This window comes from Sebastes umbrosus, chromosome 15 (genome assembly GCF_015220745.1).
Source record: "Sebastes umbrosus isolate fSebUmb1 chromosome 15, fSebUmb1.pri, whole genome shotgun sequence".
NCBI classification, from domain to species: domain Eukaryota; kingdom Metazoa; phylum Chordata; class Actinopteri; order Perciformes; family Sebastidae; genus Sebastes; species Sebastes umbrosus.
The window spans coordinates 3723756-3730882 of NC_051283.1; positions in this window are offsets into that span (position 1 = coordinate 3723756).

Consider the following 7127-nt stretch of genomic DNA (forward strand, 5'->3'; position numbering starts at 1 on the left):
ATCTCAAGACTATCAAGGCATTCTGGAGCGAAATGTGCTGCCCAGTGTCAGAAAGCTTGGTCTCAGTTGCAGGTCATGGGTCCTCAAACAGGATAATGACCCAAAACACAGCTAAAAACACCCAAGAATGACTAAGAACAAAACATTGGACTATTCTGAAGTGGCCTTCTATGAACCCTGATCTAAATCCTATTGAACATCTGTGGAAGGAGCTGAAACATGCAGTCTGGAGAAGACACCCTTCAAACCTGAGACAGCTGGAGCAGTTTGCTCACGAGGAGTGGGCCAAAATACCTGTCGACAGGTGCAGAAGTCTCATTGAGAGTTACAGAAATCGCTTGATTGCAGTGATTGCCTCAAAAGGTTGTGCAACTAAATATTAAGTTAAGGGTACCATCATTTTTGTCTAGGCCAGTTTCATTAGTTTGTTTTTTAGAATGATTATGTTGAACCACAATTCAAAAACAATGTCTGATTTTCATTAGTTCATTTTCATAATTTTTTTATTTATTATTACTTTTGTCAGTTTCAAGTTATTTCAGTGACCATTGTGGGTTTTTCGTTCTTTAACGGAAGGGTACCAACAATTTTGTCCACGGCTGTACATACTTAAAATATTGATATATATGTACATACAGTATAGCACTGTATAGGTCATTACACATGTTCATAAATAACAGGACCACCCATTGAGAGCAAAAAATACTCTGGATTGTAGATTATATTACTGCACATTTACTGTATGTTATCTTATTATATAGCATATTTGTGTTGAGTAATTTTACATAATTCATATATTACTGAATGCTGTTATATAGTTTTAATTTATTATTCTATATGTCTTATTTCATTATTTTAGCCTACATTTATTTCCCATCTATTATCTGTATATTTTATATTTAGTTCAATATTAAACATCTTTACCTTGATGCATAAATACATATTGTGCATATTATATTCTGTACTTCACTCAGGAATATCAGGAGTCTGTACTTTAGCTTTAAATCTGTTTCTGCACATATGGTGAGAATGCGTTAGAACAGCATTTAAAACACAATAAAAGAAAATAAATAAATAAAAAATACATTTATAGTGTGTTAAAAGTGCAGTACATTGCCTCAAACCCAATAAGGTAAATACACTGAACATTTATTTACAAATTGTACTGTAGTATAATTCCAATTTATCATGTATTCCTACTTATTTTCCCCCTTTACTTTCTCCTCAGCATACATCTTTATCTGGTTTGTTTCTTGTGCTGCTGTAACATTAATTTCTCCTGGCTGGGGATCAATAAATAGTTATTTTTCTTATCTTATATTCAGAGTAATTAGCAGATCTATAATCTGTACTGACCTCTACTGGTGATCAGCAGGAATTACAACAACACATGTAGAACATTTTCCATCTGTGGCCTGTACAAGACAGAGCAGAGTTGATATTATATGATGCGTATAGAATATGTTTATTTTCTATCTGCAGGTTAAAATTGTCTCTACTGCCCCATCAGAATGAAAAATAAATATTATGTTCAGAGTTTTTTACAGGGCTGATGAATGAACTCCACCTGAACTCACCTCCTTAAAAAGAAACCAAGTAAAGAGAAGACCTGACCTGACATCAGATTTTCTCTCCACCAAGAAGGAAGTTTCCCTCTGACACGTCTCAGATAATCTGATTCACCTGAAGGCCCCGGCCATGTCCGGGGGTTACACAGTAACGGATTACTCAACTGTGGGATTATTGTAACCAGCTCCTCCTCAGCAACCACTTAATCTCCAAAACAAGTCATCACATCTATTACAGCGTTTGTAAAACAAACAAATGTCAGATCAGAAAGAAAAATCAGACATTAAAATAGTGATTAGTGTTAGTGATTTAACAGATCAGAAAATAGTTTTGCTGTAGCTAGTTTTTTGAAAAGGGGATGCCACATTTAGATTGATTAAAACAATAAGAATAAGAATCAGAATAATAACATTATTTATAGAACACTTTTCATACAAGAGATGTAGCTCGAAGTGCTTTACAAAAGAAAATAAAAATGCAAAACATTCAGACAGATGACAGATAGACAATAACATGAGACAATAAGATGACAGTAGATGCTAAACTACATTAGTGAAATAAACAAAAACAGAGACCATTAAGAATAATAAAAATCTGAAAATTAGTAAAAAATAATAATAAGTTAAAATACATAATGATAATAATAGAATGACATTAATTATAAGACAAATTAAATAAATAGGTTTTCATCTATTTTTTAAAAATATTCACAAAGTAACTACAATATTGTTATTAGTTGTAGATGGTAATTAAAGGTCCAATATTGTAAAAAGTGAGATTTCATGTCTTTTATATTGTAAAGCAGGTTTAAGTGATTATATAAATACTGTTAAACTATCAAAATGCTTAAAACACGGAGAAATACACACAGCCCGTATTCAGAAATTGTGCGTTTGAAACAAGCCGTTAGGATTTCTGTCCATTTGTGATGTCACAAATATACAATATATAGACCATTACACAGTTTTAAACGTAAACATTCTAAATGTGTCCCAGTTTATTCCTGGTTGCAGTGTATGTGAATGACATCAGATAAGATAAGATAAGATAAGATAAGATATTCCTTTATTAGTCCCGCAGTGGGTAAATTGACAGTGTACAGCAGCAAAGGGGATTTAGTGCAAAAAACAAGATGAATCAGCTAACACAGTAAAAAAGAGCTAAACAAAGTGTAACAAAATAGGAACCATTTAAATAGGAGGAAGTATAAAAATAGGAGCAGTATATACAGTATTGACAATAAACAGACTATTAACAAAATTGCACAAGTGGAAAATGATATTGCACAGTGAGAATGAATGAATGAATGAAATTCCACCTGAAAATATCAGGTTATTGTCAGTTTTTGGTGTGTAAGTGTAAGTGGTCTACTGGGAGCAGTGCTGGTTGCAGAGTCTGACAGCTGCAGGAAGGAAGGACCTGTGATAGCGCTCCTTCACACACTTTGGGTGGAGCAGCCTGGTGCTGAAGGAGCTCTCCAGTGCTGAGATTGTGTCCTGCATGGGGTGGGAGTCATTCTCCATCATGAATGACAGCTTAGCTATCATCCTCCTCTCATCCCACCACTTCCACTGTGTCGAGGGGGCATCCCAGGAAAGAGCTGGCCTTCCTGATCACTCTGTCTAGTCTCTTCCTCTCCGCAGCCGAGATGCTGCTGCCCCAGCAGACCACTCCATAAAAAATGTCTGATGCCACCACAGTGTCATAAAAGGTCTTCAGGAGTACCCCCTGCACCCCAAAAGACCTCAGTCTCCTGAGCAGGTAGAGTCTGCTTAGCCTTTCCTGTAGCTGACAGGAAGTAAACATGGACCCAAAATGTTGCCAGGCAACGCAATTCTGTTGCAATTCCGTTGAAATGCACTAAAACGGAGCATTTCAGACAGAGGGTAAATACAGGTATATTCAGGCAGACAGTATGAGGAAAATAAAGTTTTTTTTGAACATTACAGCATGTAAACATGTTCTAGTAGAAACACAAAATATAAGTATGAACCTGAAAATGAGCACGATATGGGACCTTTAAATGTATTATATATGAATAGTAACCTTGACAATCCAGATCTTGAATTCTGCTCAAGATCTGTATTATTTTGGTGGTTAAAGGGGTTAAATGTTACATCAAATATTCTCTTCAATAACATATTTTTTCCTAAATGGGAAGTTTGTATTTTCTTCCTCCCCCTTCTGGAGTGTCAGATTTTATCTCAATTTGTCATAAAATTGGTATCTGGGCACAAATATGTATAACTTTTAAGTGAGCTTTCAGTCAGAGACCGTCTTTGAAGCCTGGCCAATAAATAAAAAAAAATTATATTAGATTAAACTGTTGCACCAATGTGAGTGTGTTTCTCCCCAGTTTACCTCTGTTTATTAAGCTCTAGCACCTGTTGGGTTCGCTTAATCTATTTAAGATTCAGTTTGACTTGTTTTTCTGGGTCTGACAGCTCACCAGACTTTACCTGAGTCGTCCTGATGTTAAATCCCAGACCATGTGGTAAACCAAATGGATTAAATCTGAACTACAGCAAACTGATTCGTAGTTGTCACTACTTTTATTAACCCAAGTTTGCTCTAAACTCAGATCTGACTTTCAAGTTATTTACTTGCTAGTGATGGAGACTTTGGTATTGTACCTCCACAGCTCTGTGACCCTCAGTATGTCAAACCCCCCCTTCACCCACCAACACCACCCTGAATGACCTCATATGAACTGAGCGTGAGCAGGGTATTCCTCTGCAGACAGTCTTTGTGCAACTAGTAATTAGATTATGAGGACAAGTAGCATGTTTTCACCAGCAGGCAAAGTCAGGACGTTCACCTCAGAGATGTCAAGTCTCAAATTCAAAATCTCATGTGTGACTTCTTGCAGCCTGGAGGGTGAATATCAGAAGGTTTCCACACAGATAAAGTGTTGACTGAGCTCACCAGGAAAACATCAACATTTTTATTTTAACACTTAAAATATTCACGTTTTCCTGACAAGCAACCAGTGGTGGAAAAAGTACTCAGATCTAAAAGCAGCAATACTACAGTGTAGAAATACTCTGTTACAAGTAAAAGCCTTGCATTCAAAATCCCATATTGTAAAAAGTAAGATTTTCACATCGTTTATATTATAAAGCAGGTTTTAGTACTATATAAATACTGTAAAAGTATCGAAATGTTCAATATACAGAGAAATACACACAACTTGTTTTCAGAAATTGTGCGTTTGAAACAAGCCGTTAGGATTTCTGTCTATTTGTGATGTCACAAATATACAATATTTAGACCATTACACAGTTTTAAATGTAAACATTCTAAATATGTCTCAGTTTATTTCCTGTTGCAGTGTATGTAAATAACATCAGCTGACAGGAAGTAAACATGGATCCAATCTTATGCCTAGCAACGCAATTCCGTTGAAATGCGCTAAAACGGAGCGTTTCAGACAGAGGGTAAATACAGGTATATTCAGACAGAAAGAATGAGGAACATAAAGTTTTTTTTTGAGCATTACAGCATTTAAACATGTTCTAGTAGAAACACAAAATACAAGAATGAACCTGAAAATAAGCACAATATGGGACCTTTAAAGTACCAAAAGTACACGTTATGCATGTTGGCCCATTTTGGAATAATATTACTGGATTATAATTATTCACGCATTAATGTATTCATTACTGTACTGTTGCAGCTGGTAATGGTGGAGCTAACATTGTATACTGCTGGGTAGTCCATAATAATACATCATAATATATTGTTTATATTTTGTATTAATTACCTGAATCTGCAAGTAAAGCTGCCAAACAAATGTAGTGGAGTAAAAAGTACAACATGGGCTTCCGAAATGTATTGGAGTAGAAATACAAAGTTTCATAAAATGGAAATAGAAATTGTATTTAAGTACAGTACTTGTGCTGTACAGTACTAGTTACATTCCATCACTGCAAGCAACCTCTGTTTGCATGGGAGGACCTTTTGAGTCTCAAAAACTTAGCCGCATATATTGAAATGCCCACAAAGTCAGCGTAGTTGTGGTTGTAGCAGCTATAATCAATATTTTTATATTAACAGTGAATCAAATGACTATGCGTAATGTGACAGGTGTTGCTCATAGTGACCAGCTCACAGAGAATCATCACCAGACTATATAGTTTCCCTCAACAGTATGATCATTTTAGCGTCTTTCAGCTCATTGTTTTGGTTTTCCAGTTTGTTGTTTTGGTTGACTCTCATGGCTCTCATCAGCTAGTGAGCAGCCGGTGAACGTAGTGGAGCATTTAGCAGCTAAAGAGCCACATTTCAAGAGTTCATGGAGACCAAAACAGAGCTTAAAGCAGGGCAAATATTGAATTTACATTCACATTTACCAGGTAGAAACATAGACTGTATATAAGAAGTGGACATAGTCACCATGACCCCACCCATTAGTTTTTGGACTGCTGTTTTGAAGCCTCGAGTATGGCATTTTGTCCATTGCCATCTTGGTTATTTACAACCAGAAGTGACACAAGAGGGGGGAGCTAAGTATAACTGAACACTGAATAAGAGATTTTTAGGTGACCAAAATGTTTCCTGAACTGAAAAGACACTGTGAAGGAGTTAAAGTTGTAAGACGAAAACACAGACAAGTCCCAGACCGGACAACGCCGTGGTAACGACCTGTCAATCACAAGGTAGCCACGTTCTAAAGCATCATCATACTGTATTGAAGAAGTCTTGAAACTAGCGAATGAGACCATAAACTCATGTTTACAATATTTACTGAGGTAATAAATCAAGAGAGAAGTAGGCTCGTTTTCTCATAGACTTCCATACAATCAGACTTCTTTTTTCAACCAGAGGAGTCGCCCCCTGCTCGCTGTTAGAGAGAATGCAAGTTTAAGGCACTTCAGCTTTGGCTTCACTTTTCAGACCCGGAGGTTGTCCACTGAGTGGAAGTGGTAAATAAGTTTGCCATATCAACTTAAAAGTCAGCTGTGATATGAATGATATGTCAATGTAGTGTTCACAATTTGTTTCACTGCCCCAAAGTGGCCAAAAAAAAAATCAAGTTTAATGAGCAAATAACTAACTTTGAAATTGTATTTGGAAATTGACCATGTCACTTTGTCCATGTTTTATTTGCTTAAATTATTTCTAAATGATGAACAGCCATGCTGTACATTTCCATACATGAAGAAGACCAAAGTAAAGTTTTGTATTTGTTCCATACATTGACTCTGAAATGCTGCTCATGTGACTCCAAAGTCATGAAGGTTTTTTTGTTCGAATGTACATGTACATGACTCCTGCGATTTTCTTCAATCGTCCGGCTGCCTATAGATCTGACCTCCCTCTGCTCCCTCGACTAGTATCCACCCTGGAAGTCATGATGCTCATTAAGTTGTCTAGATTAAACATTCCTATTCTGGGAATAGATTCCTCAAGGTCGGGCCAAAGAGCTTTGATAATACTTATCAGCTCCGTTCTGGTCACCAGCGATTTTCCATCCCCTGTATTGACTCTCTGTCTGCTTTGCATCGCTGCCAAATCCTCCTTACACTGCCTAACACCACCACCTTTACTGCCTCTCT